The sequence below is a fragment of the Zeus faber genome (assembly GCF_960531495.2).
Source record: "Zeus faber genome assembly, chromosome: 9".
Lineage (NCBI taxonomy): Eukaryota > Metazoa > Chordata > Actinopteri > Zeiformes > Zeidae > Zeus > Zeus faber.
Genome location: NC_137197.1, coordinates 27,877,840 through 27,896,502, shown reverse-complemented (window position 1 = coordinate 27,896,502; position 18,663 = coordinate 27,877,840). Strand labels below are relative to the sequence as shown.

Below are 18,663 nucleotides of genomic sequence, written 5' to 3'. Positions count from 1 at the left end.
ACAATGAAGGCCCCACCCGTGTGATTTCTCTCTGACTGGCTGAGAAAGACACAAAGCGGGGGCCCGGCGCTTCCTCATTCCAGCGGACAATAACAGTACAGTAGAGGCGTTCTACTCTATTGTGCATGGAAACAAGAGGGTGGGGGTGGGGCTACTTTGGAACCTGGCCTGTAACCCTTTGCAAAACCCCCCCCCAAAAAACGACAAGAGCAGAACTTTTTTATTTGCAATATTCTTTATTCTTTTTTCCAGTTTTTGATGTGAAAAGAGGCGTTAATTTTCTTATAATTAAATATCTTTTCTTAATAAAGTAAAGCAAAAAAGTATTTACATTTGTTTCTTTTTCTCAATTAAACTGTAATTGATGACTTGGGTGGTTGTTGGGGCGGGGTGGGGAGGGGGGTAAATTACAAGCACCTTCTGCGAGCTGAGGAGAGAAAAATATAAATAGATGGGACACTTTGTTCCAAAGAGGAGGAGGAGAGGAAGGGGGTGGGGTTGCATGGCATTACATTAGAATTTACCTTGGGGAAAACAAAACAAAAAAAGCAAAAACAAAATAAAAACAAAACAAAAAAAAAAATCTATAATATATATATTTATTTACAGAACTCTCCTGAAATGCATTTCCACTAACGGAGAAGGCCTTAGGATTTGTACTGTGTAATTTTTTTAACTCCTTTATCTTAAAGTAGATTTTTTCCCCCTCTATATACTTTCTTTTTTGCTTCAAGTTTCTTTAACTATGAATTGAATTTCTAGAAAAAATAAGAAAAAAACTCCACGAACGCTGTCCGCATCCCCGTGCGCAGTCTGGCGTTCTTGAATTCTTGAAGCGCGTGAGAAAAGTTCGACCGGGACGTGTACGGGGTCGAGGAGTAGGCAGGGTAGGATGGTCTTGGAGGGGGTTACGGCCGTAAGGACAGCTTTGGCAGCTCCCCCAGCAGCAAAAAGGTCCAAAATGTCTATCGGCCTCGTCCGCCTCTTTCATTCTCCATCGCAGACACCCAGCCCGAGCTCACTAAAATCGCCCCCCGCACAAAAATTGACATGAAATCCATGGAAAAAAAAAAAAAAAAAAAAAAAGTTTTAATTCCACAACCAATCCAGTCCAAAAAAAATGTCCGCCGAGACATCCCGTCCACTCTTCTTTATTTATTTTTCCTAATTTTATTATAAAAAAAAAAACAAAACTAAAAAAAACCCACACCAATCATCCGACACCCCAAGGAGGAAAAAAAGAAAAATCATTTTAACCACCTCTGAGCCCCGTAACAAGGGATGTGTGTCCTCTCCTGCGTCAAATCCACCGCCGTTTCCAGCAGTATAATCATCCCAAAAAAAAAACCCAAAAACAAAAACAAAAAAAAAAAACATATCAATGTGAGCAGCTTATTTTGAAAGTTCCTTGGTGGTTTGAGTTGAATAGTGTCGCCACGGCTACAAGGAGCCGCCTTTAAAAGGGAGATTAAAACCTCAAAAGAAAAGCAATACTGAAGGACATGGCGACGCTGGTTACATTTCTCATCAATCATCTGTTGCGTCAAGTTCAGGAAGAGATTCGGCAGCGCAAGATTTTTGTCCAAAGGAAACGAAAACAAAGGAACAAAAGAAAAAAAAAAGATCTAAAGTTCGATCCGTAATATAATCTCTCCCGAGTTGAAGATTTTTTTTGTTTTATTTCTTTTTTTTTTTTTCTTTTTATGCAGAAGGATTTCATCGATTCAGAGCCTTCGGAATCTTTGCTAAACGCGTTCTCTCTTTTTTTTTTATTTTATTATTATTGGATTAATTTATTTATTTTAATTTAAAACTAAATTCCGCCGACTCGCTCCGCCTTTAGCTGTTGTCGGACTCGTCCTCCGCCTCTCGGAGCCACATGAAGAAGGCGGTGACCGACTTGAGGGCCACGCCCTTGCCCTGCTGCTCAGCGGGGTCCTTGCTGGACTCCCACTTGTAGAAGGCGTCCTCCTTCACCACGTCCTCATCGTACAGCGTGTCGAAGAACATTCGAAGCAGGTCTGCGGGAAAGAGGGGCGGGAGAGGGTAAACGACCTACGCATTAAAAAATAATATCAAAATGGAAATGTTGACCTTTTTTTTGCACGTCAAACTGTCACAGCACATTTTTCCCCAATAACGCCAACAGCGGTGTAATGAAATATCGCCACACTTAAGAAGCACGACTCTTTTCCTCCCAAATTCTGCGTTGAATCTCAAACAATACTTCATGAAAATTCAACTCTCTGCAATATTTATTTTCCTTTATTTTGACCTCACCTTTGACCTACTGACTTTATTTGGGGCCAACTATTTGTCGAATTGAAAGTTTATTTTATAGGCTTATTACTAGCATCTGAGCAAAAGCAGTATATTTTTATATATATATATTATACACACTATATAAAAATATATCACTTTGAGCCCATGGTGTTTTAGCTTCAGAAACTTTAAAAAGATAAGTAGAAAAATAATTCCAGTCGTTTCTGTGGTGTGCAGAATGTGTATTATCACAGGACGTGATCACATACAGTATGACTCTTCTTCAATGGTAGAAATAACTTAAAAATAATAATTATTTTTTCAGATGTTTTGTCAGTTTTAAAAAGGAAGTAAGAATATAAAACACAAAAGTTTGCAAACTGCATCATAGGTGTACAAAGTAATGGTTGGTTGCAACAATAAATAACAATCCTGGAGATCACTGGATATTTGTTTATTTTATAGTGCTGTCAATCGATTAAAATATTTATTTTAAAATATAAAATATTTTCATTTTATTTATTAAGTTCACGCTCACTATAGCAGCATGACCCCTTTGTTATTCTCAGTCAACGCAACATTTTTTTAATCACACGAAGAAGACGCAGCGATACACTTTATAACTTTTTTTTTTATCAAAAGGGTTTCACATTCTGGAAGGATATGGAAGGATGATCTTGATCGGCGTGTTTGCATGAAAGGGAACCGTAAGATCGCCACGTGTTCAACAACTTGTTGGTGAGTAACTCAGCTAATGCTGATGGATCAGGGTAGCCTCAACTTTTTAATATTTATTGAATATATAGAAATCAAACTCAGCTTTGGAAATAGGTTGAGCGATAGAAAACAACTTGACGAACAAAAAGCTGCTATAATCTCATTTCCCATGTTTTTCAGGCACAGCCAGTACAGCGCTGCAAAATGCGGTATCGCAAGGCTACAAATAAGACGCGTCGGCGGCATCTCAACTACGGGTCAGGCAAACGTTCAAACTAACAGAACATGCGCTGATGCGTCGAGAATTTAGTGTCGTTAAAACTAATTTGCGCTGAGGTGTGATTGTCACGTTAACTTTGACAGCCCAACTGTAGAATAACTGCCACTTGCAGATATTCGGCTCACTAGTTAGCATTACGCAACTTAAGATTCAAGATGTTTATTTGTCACATACATGTACATACATTCTGTCATACTTAATGTTAACTTGGTGTAGATAGATGGATGTGTACATATGTGTTATTTCTTATCTTATTTTAATTTGTATCCCTTTCTCGACTGCAATGTTTGGTGCCAATTAAATGCCAAAATTTCCCTCCAGGGATTAATAAAGTGTTATATGTATACAGCCAAGTTCACAGCCCTTATAGTCATAGTGTGTGTGTGTGTGTGTGTGTGTGTGTGTGAGTGTGTGTGTGTGTGTGGGGGCCACTCACTGGCAGGCTGCTCCAGCTCCACCATAAGGGCCTGCAGGGCGTAGAGAGCCTGCAGCTCCTTGTGCTCGTTGTTCATGTACTTCTGCAGCAGCGCGGCTCGCCGGTTGATCTGCTCGCTGTCCACTTTGTACGGGTTCTCACCTGAAGCGAAGCGTCTTGGTAAGTGAACTGTGTTTCCCCATGTAATCTAACGGGAATATTTAACTCCACGGTGTAACATTTATCTACTATTTATAAATTAAACTCGGCTTTGAAAATACGTTGAGATAAAAAAAACAAAAAACACAGGAACACAAATCTGGAAAAAATTTACTTTCCTTCAAGGAAGGTTTTTTCAACTTATTTGGCTCGTGGCGATTTTAGAAATGCGCAACAATGCAGGTTTTGCTGCGGTGGGTCACATATACATTCTTAACATTCCTTTTTGCATTTTCCATAAGTGCTGTGTGATGGCACTCCTCCTGGACGGAGGAGGGCGGGGCTGACTTACAGATGATGGCAGACTGGCAGATGCAGGTCATCAGTGCTCTGACAAACACGCTGGACGACGCTTGCTGCTCGTCCAGGTTGGCCTGCGCTTGCGCGCGCGCACACACACACACACACACACACACACACACAGACAGACAGACAGACAGACAGACAGACAGACAGACAGACAGACAGACAGACAGACAGACAGACACACAGACACACACAGACACACACAGACACACACAGACACACAGACACACAGACACACAGACACACACACACACACAGATCAGGAAACTGAATAGAGGTTTTATACAAGGAATTGGAGTCGTAGCAAAGGGGACAAGACAGGCCTGAAAAAACACATCTGTATATCAAGGTAGAGCAAAACTCATAGAACAAAAATAAATTGCTCATCTGAAAATTCTGATCAAGAGCAAAATAATCAATAGTTATCAAATTAATGAAAATATCATATAGTGTGGGGATCTGCCTGATTAGTTATAATTTCCCCTCACAGTTACACACACACACGCACGCCGCACTTACCTCCACCCAGTCGAACATCCTCTCGTTGTCTGCCTTGTCCTGGATCAGTCTCTCCAGCTGCTGGCTGAGCTCAGTGGGGCTCAGCTCCTTCTTGTCGTCCTTCTCCGACTCCTCGCCCAGCGTGAATTCCACATTCTGCTCGGGGGAAAATGCATCACCATCAACACTTTCCTCTTTTTCGGTCTCCGGGGGGTAGGAAGACCAGCAGGCTGCTGCCTCACCTGTTCCGTCACAAACTTGTTGACGTCGACATCTTGGGGCAGGAAGTCTTTCCAGCTGAGGCCCGCCTCCCTCCACATGGCGCCGGCTTTTTTATGGCTCTGACAGGGACACACATGTAGTTCCAAATTAAGTCAGATCAAGGTACTCCCCAAACAGAAATATCATCTCGTCATTTGTTTGGCGTGACTTTTCCGAGCACTGACCATTCCTTTGCAGAGGAGGGTGAGGATCTGAACCAGGAGGACTCCGGCTTGGCCCAGCGGGATCAAGGGCTTGGAGATCTCCCTGAAAAGGTGGCACAGGGCGATACCGGTCAACAATCTTGCACCAAGTTTTCTCTGCACCAGTCTAACTGGTCCGCCAAAATTGCTGTTTTCATTTATCTTGCCACACTTTGCTACTTGGCAAAACTTGTTTTGACATGACCCTTTTACTGGAATTCCTTCTAGTGAAATCAGGAGAAGTTGTAACAACCCCGTTATGCAATATGTTGTTACAAGATGCGGCATGTTATGACACCATAAAGATCAAATTAACATTTTGGCAAGTGGTTACAAAATCTGGCATTATTACAAAATCTGGCATTACATATCTGCTCGAACACTGATGAGCCATAACAACTAATATTGTGTCGCAAAAACAGCTCTGACCCTTGGAGGCATGGACTCGACAAGACCTCTGAAGGTGTCCTGTGGTATCTGGCACCAAGACGTTAGCAGCAGATCCTTTAAGTCCTGGAAGTTGTGAGGTGGGGCCCCCATAGATCAGGCTTGTTGTTCCGGCACATCCCACAGATGCTCGATCAAATCAGACCCCAACCCTGGCCATCCACATGATGTAAATGATTCATCAGACCAGGCCACCTTCTTTCATTGCTCCATGGTTCAGTTCTGACGCTCACGGGCCCATCGTAGGTGCTTTTGGTGCTGGACAGGGGTCAGCATGGACACTCTGACCGGTGTGCGGCTACACAGCCCCATACGCAGCAAGCTGTGCTGCACTGTGTGTTCTGACACCTTTCTATCATAACCAGCATTAACTTTTTCAGAAATTTGTGCAACAGTAGCTCTTTTGTGGGTCCGGACCAGACGAGCTAACATCGCTCCCCACGTGCATCAATGAGCCCATGGGCACTTATGGCTCTGTCGCTGGTTCATAGGTTGTCCTTCCTTGGAGCACTTTTGGAAAGTATTAACCACTGCATACTGGGAACACCCTACAAGACCTAAAATATTGGAGACCCAGTCGTCTAGCCATCACAATTTGGCCCTTGTCAAAGTCGCTGAGGTTCCTTACGCTTGCCCATTTTTCCTGCTTCCAACACATCAACTTCAAGAACTGACTGATCACTTGCTGTCTAATATATCCCACACCTTGACAGGTGCCATTGGAGTGAGATGAGCAATGTTATCAATTTCACCTGTCAAAGGTTTTAATGTTGAGGCTGATCGGTGTACATTCACAATCCAATGTTTAAGAATCCACCTGAAGCATATTCCACCTCAACGTACAATATGATATCAGAGTGAAGCAATCTTATGGATCAAAATAAATACACTTTTATGAGACAGCCGAGGCTATATTTTCCCAAGATTGTTCATGTAGAATTATCTCCCAGACCTAATATAACCATGTCCAATAAAGCGCTATTAGAAACATATGTTAAATACAGTTTTCTTCATGGGGTCTGACCTGAAAAGCTGCTCCATGGGGATTCCTCCCTCGTGGAGCATGGGGGTGATGAGCTCCGCCAGGTACAGCCAGAAGCGGGGGATGTCTATGGCCATGTCCTCCGCCACGTCCAAGATCTCCTGAAGCCTGGAAAACAGACAAAGATGTATTTGTTTAGGTTTTTGGGAATGGCGACATATCAATCTATTACCAAACAGAGGTTCACAGTGTACTTCATCACGCAGCCTACTTCAATTGCGCACGCACACTTGGTTAATGTTTATGTCACACACACACACACAGACACACACAGACACACACACACACACACACACACACACACACACACACACACACACACACACACACACACACACACACACACACCCTTTGAAGTACTGCTGCGTGGGCAGTGTGCCGGCCTTGACGAGCTGCTGCTGCAGAAGGCCAATGCGCTCCCTGGCGATGGTGCTGCGCTCTAGAGTGAACTCCAAGCCGTTCCGCACGAACACAAAGAGCAGCTCGGTGCTGTTCATCTCCTTCACGCACTGCAGCGCCTCCTGTTGGGCCAGGGGTGGGGGTACAGAGTTGGGTTGGTGAGCTGGTCGGGGGAGTGCAACCTAAAGTGTGTGTGTTATGTGTGTTCTGCTGGCGCACCTTTATGTCGTTGATGTGGAGGTACTCCTCAATGATGGCGGTGGACTTCTTCTCCAGCTCCTCCTCGCTCAAGGTGGGCTCGGCCAAGGCTTGGGCGGGGGGCGGGGGTGTGGGAGCCGAAGGCCGCTTAACTGTCGACACACCCAACAAGACCCTCCGGATCATTAGTTTAGGCTTTCAATGATGGCATTTATTAAGGACTTTAGCGCTTCAGCACAAAAGAGGCTTTTCAAGGTATTCCAGTCCTTCAATTTCTGAGGCCGAAATCCAAGCACCTCAAGGCTACTTTTTAAAGACAGGAAGTAATGCAGAAATGCAGAACGTAAATGCAGAAAGTTGTACTATATTTAAATAACGCTACTCATTAAATAGCCCTTCAAAGCTGAAAAAGAGAACTATGGCGCGTTGGTGGTCCTTGACATTGGGTAAGCGTTAGCTGCTGATCGGAAATCACTACAATTCACGTTTAAACTGCCAAAATGAGCACAAATGGTTTAAATTAGGGAACAATAAGTTGCAAGTGTAATAACTTTGTTCTATCCGGTATTGATAAACCACATCACTTCCTGTGTGGCAGTATTATTGTAAGAACTGATAGTTCTTAAAAAGTGAACATTTCAACTCGGTCCTACCGTTCTCTTTGCTTCTGGCTCGGTCTCCGCTGCTTCGGTCCCTGTTGTCCGTCATGCTGGCCACGCGGCGGACAGCCTCGGAGGCCCCCCGCTGCTCTCGTTCCCGGCTCCGCCCATCTTTCTCGCGGCTGAAGCTGCGCTTGGTGACTGCGAGCCGGTTCCGATCGCGGTCGTCCCGCCGCTCGAAGGCACGGTCCGAGCGCTCGAAGCGTTCGCCGCGCTCTCGGCTGGAGCTGTTTCTGCAGGATGCGCAAAGAAAGAGCTCTTGTTACGTTGGGTCGATAGATAAGATACTTTATTCATCCCTCGAGGGAAATTGCGGTGCTACAGCAGCTCACATCAAAACAATAGGCAGTAATGATAAAGTCATGAGAATAAAAATGTATCTATCAACAGTTCACATTCTGTCAAAAATAGGAAATATAAAACAATAAACAACAAAACAAAGGGTGCTCCGATCAGGGTTTTTGGGGACAATCACGGGGTCATTTGAAGCCTTCTATTTAAGGTGTACATTATGTTTATAAGCATTAGCATTATGTGCAACATATTCCACTCCCTCTTAGACCCCGTTTACACCTGGCATTAACATGCATGTTGACAGGTGTAACCAGGTGCCACATGTAAACTAAACTAGGCGATCAAGTAAAAAATCAGGTAAATAAAAAATCATCTGTCATCTATGTTAATCATGATCGATGGAGCCGTTAAACGTGAATCTGCCCAAGCCTATTGTAAATGAACCCAATGCATTCTCAATGCAGTTTAAGATCCGACGGCTTAGTTTACATATGGCCACATTCTTTTAGCCCTGTAAACGCAAATGTGTCGTGGGCCACATTGAAGGACCACCTACACAAGTGACGTCCTCTGCGTAAGCCAAAGTATGCACTCATTCACGCGTCAACGGCTTCATATTAAACTCCGGTTCGAAAAGTCTCCCCGTTACAGAAGTGCAGGATTTATTATTTACAAGCAATGGGCAGACATGTGGCGCGAGACACACAGGTTTTTTGTTTTGTTCATTCCATTACGCAGGGATTGGGACAGTATATCTACAAGTAGGAAAATTACAGAAATAAATACTTCTAAAGTAAAAACACTTGTTTTTATTTAATTTGGCTGGAGACACGGGAACCAAAACGTGCAGTGGTATGTATTATAACATTCAATGTTGTTCACATGTGTGAGCGACGCGCGTGTGTCTGTGTGTGTGTGTTCAGACCGGGCCTATAAATGCAGCCAATGGGATGGGCCCGTACCGGGCTCAGACAGAACGTGCACGGGCTCGGGTCAGGCTTGTTTTTTTGGGCCCGATCTAAGCTCTAGCGGGCATGGAGAGGAGGAGCTATTCACAGATGGGTCCGTTGTGTTTGTGTGAGAGAGCGAGAGAGCGGAAAGCAGGGCAAGGAGGGGCTGTGCACTGCCCGCAGCTCTATTGACATTTTAGTTTAAATAGTAAAAAAAATTTGGAAATTAATATGTGGCGGTCAATGTTTATATTGAGGTGGGCCACCACAAATAAATCAATGTATGGGGAACACTGTGGTGCATAGCGGGGAAGAGAAATTGGTTGTGTGTTTTGCATCATCTGATCAGCTTTTCTGATAAGCCTTAATACCAATCACCGGTCAAACTATTAAGAACGAATAACGGCCAATCACCATCGGTGACCGATTGATCGGAGCACCCTTAAACAAAACAATAACAACAGACATTTGGCAGACACTTCAAACAGACTAGACATTACAGGCGTTGTCAACAAAGCATAGGAACGGTGATAGTGTTGTTTGTTTACATCCATCAAAATAAAAAACTATGGCGAGAGAATATGTAGAGATTAGGTAAAAGAATAAACAAATATAAACAAAAAACAAATCTACCTCTGAGGCACCCGTCTGTCAGAGCCTAGAGTGGGACCGGAAGAGGAAGAGGAGGGCTGCTGAAGGGCCGAGAACCTGTTCAAAGTGCTGGTGGCGGGACGACCGGCCGGCTCGGAGCCTAGGATCCACAACACACATACTGTCAGTGTTTGGCGCACACTTAAGAAACATGTGTTGCGTTGTGTTGACGCTGCTGCTGAACTACCTGGGTCTGCAGGCTTGGTGCTGGTGGTGGCAGTGGTGCCACCGCTGCTGCCCTTCCCCCAGCTGCCCAATGTGCCACAGGGGGCTAGCAGCTGGATGTTGAAATTGGGAACTGGAGTCTTAAAAAGGAAAAAAAACGGCTTTTAAGAAACAGCAAGATGGCGGACTTGATTTGGCTGTTATCAAGATATATGTAAGGGGGGGAGCACTAATATACCAGCATACATAGTCTATAAGTCGTCCTGAACTTCAAGTCGGCAAAAGACTATTGATGTGAGCCATTTTCCAGTTTAGTTTGAATTTTGAAATGATCAAATTCAAACAAACAAAATTTAGATGTGTTTTTGCAGTAAAATTGCGGGAATTGGAAAATACTTAGACTGCTAATTCGGCTTCGGTAGAACGTAACCATTATGATCCATTCTAGTGTCAATTGTGGCTGAAAACTGTTGTTTGATATGGATGTTGGTATCACATTTTTGGGGGGGGATTATGAGATACGGACTGTTTTAGCCTTTGTACACATTCAACCCTAATTTATACACAGGTCTATACCTGGACTGAAAGCTGCCCTCCCCCTTACCTTTGTGATCTTGCTGAGGCGCGAGGTGTCAATCGGCTTGTTCTTGGAGATGGGCACCGTGTACCAGCCTTCGTCCTGGTGCCCGCCGCCCCGGCCTTGGGTGTGGGGGCCCCCGCGGCCGCCAGGACCCCCACCGCCCCCACCCATTCTGCCCCCTGGACCCACGCCAGAGTCCTTCTTTGAGTTGAGCACTTGCTGGACCTTCATCTGCTCCCTGTGCTCCTCCATCTCGGCATCTTTGTGGATCTGATCAAGGGTCTTGGGGCCCTGTTCGCCTCGCCTGGGCACCCAGGTGTTCTGGGACAGGTCGGAGACAGTGCAGATGTTTCAGAGGACGAATGAGGGATGGCAGGGAAAGCCATTTCATGTTATTTCTTTTTAAACAAAATTCAAGATCGAAGGGAACCTTGGATCATAATACAAGGTTCAAATAAGACATATGATATATTCTAATTATATGATACTTGATAATTAGAATAGTGAGTAAATGTGATGTGTCCATGAGTAGCGTTAGAAATACACCGTAGGGTGACTCTTGATTGAGAAGTGATTTTGACAGGAAATGCGCTGGTGTTAGATGGACGCCCCTAGCTTCAAAGCGTTGCATAGATATATAAAGACAGTCAAATGTAGTACTTGTGGAGTTTGAGTAAGTTAAAGTCACCCCGGGAAAAACACAAATAAGTCTTAGAAAAAACATTTCCGCAAACATGAACTTAAAACTACAGCTGAAGAGCAGTCAAATACGTGTTCTGCGAGTGCATAGGGGCTTCTGGACGGCCAATGGCACAGATCAGCTCTGCATTAAAGAGCTCAGGAGCAAGTTTCTCTCTCTTGGAAATCCACACGTGTTGGCCGGACGACCGACATGGCCTTCTACAGGGCTGTGAGCGGCATTATACACACACACAGTATGTACAGTACAAAACCATCCAAGCAAAAAGGCCAAGAGTTCAACTCCGGAGGACGCACGATGTTTAGCGAGGGGAATGGGGATTCTGTGGAAAGCGGCCGGGTATTAAAAGGGTAGCAAGGTGGGAAATCCGTTTTTATTGTTTTCTGTTGCATTTTCCTATCAGTACGCCGCATTAAGCCTCAACGCTAATGGCCATTTAATTGCAACAACCTCTCTAGTAATTACAAACAACTGTTGCTTTGCCAACCAACACTGGCACCAGGCGATGCGCTATGTGGGCTAGTTTGGGAGCAAAGTCATTATGCCTTGAGTGCTGCGTGTCTACAGGGACATTAACAATTCTTACCCGTCGGAGGTCCAGCACATCCTGGAGCATGAAGCGAATTCTGGACGAGGTCTTCTTCTCCTTGATGATCTTCTCCATCTGGGTGAAGTACTGGTCCATACGAGGCTGAGGACGGACGGTGAACACATTTCCGTGACCAAAGTTGATGACTCTTCTTCAACTAATGGCGCGTGCACAAATGTGAGTAAAGACCCAACAACCGATTGGATGGTTGCATTTTGTGAAAATTCTGTATCAGAGGCAATTTTTCTGCTCAATTTGCATGAAATTTTAGATTTTACTCTTGCCATTCAGTTTCCCCGAATCTTTTTCTTAATGTTCAACATTCACATTCTTCAAATCTTTACCAAGGCAAAGCAAATATACATATTTTAAATTAACTGACTTTCCTCCCCCCCAATAGATATTTCCTGCGGCAGTACACGTATTCACACCTTGGCCTTCTCGAAGTCCAAGTCCTTGCCGATAGTGGAGAGCAGCCGGCACAGGCACTCCAGCGACTCTTCATCGTGGTTCTTGAGCAGCTTGACGATGCAGTCATGCATGATGACCTCCGTCAGCATCTTGAGCTTGAACAGCTCGCCGATGAATTTGATATTGCCCAGCGAGCGCCGCCGCGCCTTGTCCTTGGAGTCCTTCAGCTCATCTTTGAGCCGCTGCTTTACCTCATCCTGACAGGGGAGAGCGAAGCTGTGGTCATGCAAGGCAGCGAGTTCAAACAGACCCCTTGGAATCGTACAGCCCTCAGCATCATGAGCCCTTACTTTCCCGTAAAGCAACACCAATACGTGGTTAGGAAAGCACTCCATACCCCTGTAGCGGCATCCAGCTCCTTCTGCTTCTTCTCAAAGATCTCGTCGTCATCCATGTCCTTCTCAAATTCCTTCTGGCAGCGGTTCAGTAGCAGCTTGCGGAAATTCACAGTGACTCCCGGTTTATCCGTGGTGGGGACTTTAAGCTAAGGAAGGAGGAATCCATGCAGCATTCAAATTGAAGACATTAAAAGCTCATTCATTCAAAATCTCATTAAATGTGGATTCATTAATACATTTAATTTGGTTCTCGTGTGGTGAAAAACTGAAGAGAATATTTTATCCACATTGTTAATTAAAGATACAAAAGAGGACGCTCGGGTCTTATATGATATTGACTAAATCATCTATCCCAATATTTTTTGGTTGATACTTAAATATAGATTATTTGACACTATTTTGAGGATTACTATTGGTGCTTTCAAATTATATTTGGAGGCATTGATCAGAACAGTCCATGAAGCTCAGAAAATTGCATTACTTTGCTGTAATGCAGCCTTTACGGCCAGGGAAAGGCATGCAAATATTTAACTTTATCACAATAACAAAAATGCCGGACCATATCTAGTCCCATATCACTAAATCTATATTATATTGATATATTGACCAGCTAATGATGGGGTATAAAAACAATTTCATGGCATATGACATGACGACACTTGCATACAATACACCACAACATCAATTCACTGCCCAGCCTTTGAAGGCGCTTAATATTTAAATATGACTTATAATTACATAGGATTATTTCATAGGGCTAAATAATAAAATAATTTAAAAAGGAGGTCGTCAATTAATCCCCAGTACTCACCCCCATAAGGCAGCGGCACATGTTGGCATAGGCCACGGAGAAGTTGGGCTCTGAGATGGCCTTCTCGAAGATGAGGTCTATGACCCCCTTCAGCCTCTCCTCTGTGTCGATGGTCATGTCCATCACCTGCTTCATCAGCTGCTGGAACATCTGCGGCGTGAGCTTGTTCAGGATGCTGCGCACGCGCTTGAAAAGCTCCTGGGTCTTGGCCTGCTCTGGGTCATTCTCCACCTCCGGTTCCTCTGGCGCCCGCCCGCGTACCACCTTCTTCACCGAGGGCTTCCAGGCCTTCTCCGCCTTATTGAGCTGCACCTCGTCGTTGAGTGACATAGTGGTGATGATTTTACGGGGCTCCTTCCTCATGCCTTGCTGAGAGCGGCGTGGACCGCCGATGCCTGTGCCCATACCCGGGGGCTGGATCGGGGGGGGGGTAGAATGAGAAGTTCAGGCCTCTTAATAGTTCACAGAAAATCAGGTCTGCAAATCTGGCTTTAAATTTAGAAAAAGACAGTAGTTGAAAGGGGAAGGCAAACAAACAAACAAACAAAATCAATTTAGACTTGCATAATGTGCACATTATTTAGCTGAGGGGCTACTTACTGGTCCTCTGCCGCCACCACCACCGCCGCCGCCACCGCCACCGCCACCGCCGCCGCCACCGCCTCCTCCTCCCCCCATGCCAGCTCGGCCGAAGTTGGCAAAGGAGGGTGTGAAGTCAGGCCCACAGTTCATCCCAGTCAGACGGCTTGGGTCCAGCTGCCGCAGAGGTGTCTTGTTGGCCTTATTAAAAAATAAACCAATTCACAAATGAAGGCATGACAAAACAAGTTGTGGGTACAATGTGCCTCATATATTCTAGGGGTGAGTGAGAAAGATTATAAATAAATTGACGCTTTTCATACATTTGAAAATTGCAACATAGATAATTTGTGTGGAAGTTTTGCAACCACTTCCCGCTTAAATTATCTTGCTCAATACTCAGCCCTCATAAGTTCCGTGTGGAAGCCACTTCTCGTCTGGTAGATGGTGTAAAGGGGTCTACCTTGTCAAGGACCACATCGCTGATGGCTGGCAGGCCCTCAGGCTTGTTCATGCTGGCAGAGGAAAACTGGAAGCCCAGGAGGAACTCCCTGTCATACTTCTTCTTGTCCTCCAGGTCGATCGGTTTCCATTGTTCTAGATCAGGAAGAGGAGAGCGTGAAGTTTGTGAGAAGGGCAAGCTGTGTAAAACAGGGCAGCGAAAAAATGAAGAAATGTAATGCTCTGAAAACCAGTTAAAGCCGCAGTTGAACGTCAGCTTCAAACAGGTCCAGGGTTTTATGCAAGTTCCTGCCTACCCCGTGGAATAATCTTTCTTGGCAATATACTGTTACACTTGAAAGAAACCCCACCCAGCGCGTTCTGTCCCTATAGTCAACTCTTCAATAACAACTTTATGGCAGGAATTTATAATGGCCATGCAAGCCTGCAAATGCAATCTTCTGTTTCCCTAGAACGTTACAATGACAAAATTCTGGTGAAAAGGAAGGCAATACTTCTAGTGGTAATCAATCAGATGTATCTCAGAAATCATGTGTTATTATACTGCCACTGTTTCATTGCACCGTGATGTTTGACACAGGTTAGCAGGGGAGAGACACTGACACCACACCCACATTTACAATAAAGTGAAACTTAAAAGAGCAGGTCTAGTGCAGAGGTTCACAATGTGGTGTTTGGGAACCTCCAGCAAGGTGATTAATAGTTAAACCTCACCATTATTTAATCTAAAAGACATTGCATGAGAGAATGTACTTTAATGACATTTAATTGACCTCCCTTACTATCATATAGACACTCAATAATATATAACAATAAAAATCTTTTCAGATCAGGGTTGCAGAGACAAAATCCTGGGTTCCACGGCCTAATGCCACGGGCACACTACACGTCTTTCAAAGTCGTTAGATCATTGTACTGTTCGCACTACACAACTTTCTGTCTTGTGATAAGGAATTTTGCAGTCTTGTGGTTTCACACTACATGACTGATCGGCGACAGGGATCACACATTACACGATCTTTCACCAGGAGGAATGCCCGACGAGTCTGTCGGGTCTCCAAACTACGTTTTGTCACAGAATGCGGCGGCGCGACCGGTGTTCAACCAGCCAAAGAGGGCACATGTCACTCCGCTGCTCATCGAGCTCCACTGGTGACCTGTAGCTGCTCGCATCAAGTTCAAGTCTCTCATGCTGGCCTACAGAGTGATTGCTGGGAATGCTCCCACCTACTTAAATGCTCTTGTAAGAGCACATGTTAACCCCCGGATGCTGCGCTCGTCAAATGAGCGTCGCCTGGCTCTGCCGGCCGTACAGCCACGGCAATCCAGGCTATTCTCATTTGTAGTTCCACGTTGGTGGAACGAGCTGCCAAAAATGAGCAGAGCAGGGACCTCCCTCTCTGTCTTTAAGAAGCACTTGAAGACCCAGCTCTTCAGTGAGGACCTCCTCTCCTAACCTACAATTACTTAGCACTACTTAGCAGTATTTATTGTTACACTAATGTTGTTGTTACACTAATCTCTGTCGCAATGTAGCTTGAATGTTATTCTCCCTTGTTAAGTCGCTTTGGATAAAAGCGTCTGCTAAATGACTAAATGTAAATGTCACGAAAACACACGAGGAGCAACACAAGAAATGACGCAATGTGATGCTTGGGACAGGATTATTTATCTTTTATTATATTCATTATTATTGTAAAAACTGGATAAAAGCAGAAATGAAATAAGAAATATATTTAATTATAGGTGTTTCTGGCTGCTGCACCGTGCACTGCCATTTCCCTGTCTCTCATTCTTGACCCCCCACCCCGACCCCCGTGTCTGCTCTTATTAGCTATAGTTCATTGCCTCACTCCCAAGTCGATCCTGACGCGACCAGATATTAAACCTGTGCTCAGTGAGCAGTAGGATCGCGTTGTGAGCAGTTCACACCACACACTTGTTGCTCACGGGAGCGCGCTATGATTTTCCTCTGATCTGGGGCTTTGCTCGGCGATCTCCAAGAACCTGTCGCTGAGTGAAAAATTAGGCCAGAATCACGTAGTCTGAACTCAGCATAATGTGTATGAAATTGAGGACCTAAAAAGGTTGAGAATCGATTGTTTAGAGGACCCTGGGTGAAACGGTTTTGGAGCCCTGAGGATAGTGTGCAGGGAACCCACCATCTTTGTACTTGTACTTCTTGTCAGTCGACTCAGGGGAATCCGGCTCGATGTTCTCGGCGTCCAGTTTGTCTTCCTTGTCCTCCCAGGTCAGGTCGGACTCCTCCGAAGCGGACGGGGTGGCGGCAGCGGCAGGCGCCTGGGGTTCTGGTGCTGGGGTGGGCGTGGCCTCTGCCACCTGCTCCTGCTAAAGAGAGGTTGGTAGAAGGGCAGACAACAGGGTTCATTCTGCAGGGTTCTTACATATTCTCCACTTCAAAATTGCATACTTTTCCAGACTCAAATTTCCAGACTTCTTGGTAGGATTTTCAGACCATATTTGACATCTGAGTATAAAATAGCTGGATGTTTATTATGAAAATAAATGGGTTTTAAAATCCAACTGCTACTATGTCACTATGTATGATATTATGTTGCCAAATAATAGCCAGAAGATTGTAGCTAGGTACTGTAGCTCATACAAATCAATTAACACTAAACCCACAGTTCAACCAGGGATTGTCAAGCCAGCCCCTAGAAAAGTAGCATTAACCATTGTGGCTGTTCAGTCCACACCCCTACACAGAAAGTTGGACGACCCAAAGAGCAAGTAAACTAACCAGTGCTACCTATACTCATATTATTTTCCCTTAACATATTAAATAAATTATGTTATTGTTCCCCCCATATTTTTTAGTCTGTTTTATATATAAGAACTGAAAATGAGCTGGGGAAAAATGTTAAACAATAACATTTTCATGCCATCTGTGCAGCCTTGTTTATTCACTGTGCCCATAGAATGGACGATGAATGCAGCCATGGTTCCTTACGCAGAAAAGAAGGACCGTTTACTTTTCTGATAACTACATCACTGCATAACTCAAATGTTCAGACAAGCTTAATATTTTCTATGTATATATGCAAAGCAAAGATATTGCCACATTTTCTTTCAAACCAATTTGGTCGCGGATGTCCGGATTTGGTAGAGCTATAAGGCACTTGGGGCAGAGCTGTTATGCAGGCTGTGACCGACAGGCGTAGAGGCAGCTCTTCGTAGGACTGTGTGTTCAGTCGCACGCCATACTTCTTGCCTTGCTTTCGACGAAATTCAAAATTTTGCTCCGGCCCACGCTTTCACACAGTGGTAAACATTTTGGCTTTGCTGGCTGCTTGCTCCCAAGGGAATGAAAAACACTCTGCTTGTACGATCAATTTCAATCAAAGAAATTCAGAATTTATATTTTAGAAAACAGAATAGGGGAAATAGTCTTGAAACACAAATACTCGATTTTATTTTTTCCATACTTATCCAGACCTGGAAATGACTAAAATCAAATTCCATACTGCGTAGGAACACTGCTAATTCAAGGACCTATAGTCCTAAAGACCTAAAGTCCTATTTTTTCCCCACTTTCAAGCATTTAAACTTCACGCTAAACAATTATAATTAATTTTCAATTGATCTTTATTAAATAAAATATAATCTTAGTCTCATTGTTTATTATTTATATTGATATATCTATTTTATATATATATATATAATAATCTCATTGTCGTCTACTATTATAAGTGTTTATTTCCAAACACTGAATCCATTAAAGTTACATTTCCTGGCAAAATCTATGTAGTAAGTGTTTCTGAAAAGAAAAAAAAATTACATTTTGGTTCTAATAACAAAACCAGGGGGGATATCACAGGTTTTCGATGATGCAATTTTCTTCAAGCACTTCAGCACAAAATGAGCTATTTTCAAGGTGTTCCAGTAGTTCATTTGAAAGACAAATTTCAACCACTTCAAGCACCCGGTAGGAACCCTGAGACAAACATGGTGATCTGTGCGTGTTCTCGTACCACTGAATTAAGGCTTTGGACCAAACAACAAGCCGGGAACGTTGTGAGCTGAACTCACCTCTTTAAAGGCATCAAGGAGGTCGCCCACAGCCTCCTTCTTGTTCAGGTCCTTCATTTTCCTCTTTTTCTTTGGCACAGACACAGCAGCTGTGCGCACACACGCACACGCACACAC

At 44.2% G+C, this 18,663-nt stretch overlaps 1 pseudogene across 1 annotated transcript in view; it reads right to left on the bottom strand.

Moving 5' to 3' along the window:
- Positions 1 to 232: 232 nt before the first annotated feature.
- Positions 233 to 18,663, bottom strand: part of LOC307234705 (eukaryotic translation initiation factor 4 gamma 1-like) — a 53,390-nt pseudogene continuing 34,959 nt past the window's right edge. The window contains exons 13-33 of the transcript XR_013844787.1: positions 18,547 to 18,635; positions 16,659 to 16,842; positions 14,498 to 14,631; positions 14,076 to 14,235; positions 13,456 to 13,850; positions 12,644 to 12,790; positions 12,267 to 12,503; positions 11,833 to 11,937; positions 10,571 to 10,867; positions 9,989 to 10,106; positions 9,784 to 9,901; positions 7,901 to 8,139; positions 7,269 to 7,399; positions 6,999 to 7,171; positions 6,633 to 6,758; positions 5,144 to 5,225; positions 4,940 to 5,038; positions 4,719 to 4,853; positions 4,186 to 4,267; positions 3,696 to 3,836; positions 233 to 2,021 (exon numbers count right to left, since the gene is read on the bottom strand). The product of XR_013844787.1 is annotated as a eukaryotic translation initiation factor 4 gamma 1-like (transcript). The remainder of the gene's footprint in view (positions 2,022 to 3,695; positions 3,837 to 4,185; positions 4,268 to 4,718; positions 4,854 to 4,939; positions 5,039 to 5,143; positions 5,226 to 6,632; positions 6,759 to 6,998; positions 7,172 to 7,268; positions 7,400 to 7,900; positions 8,140 to 9,783; positions 9,902 to 9,988; positions 10,107 to 10,570; positions 10,868 to 11,832; positions 11,938 to 12,266; positions 12,504 to 12,643; positions 12,791 to 13,455; positions 13,851 to 14,075; positions 14,236 to 14,497; positions 14,632 to 16,658; positions 16,843 to 18,546; positions 18,636 to 18,663) is intronic.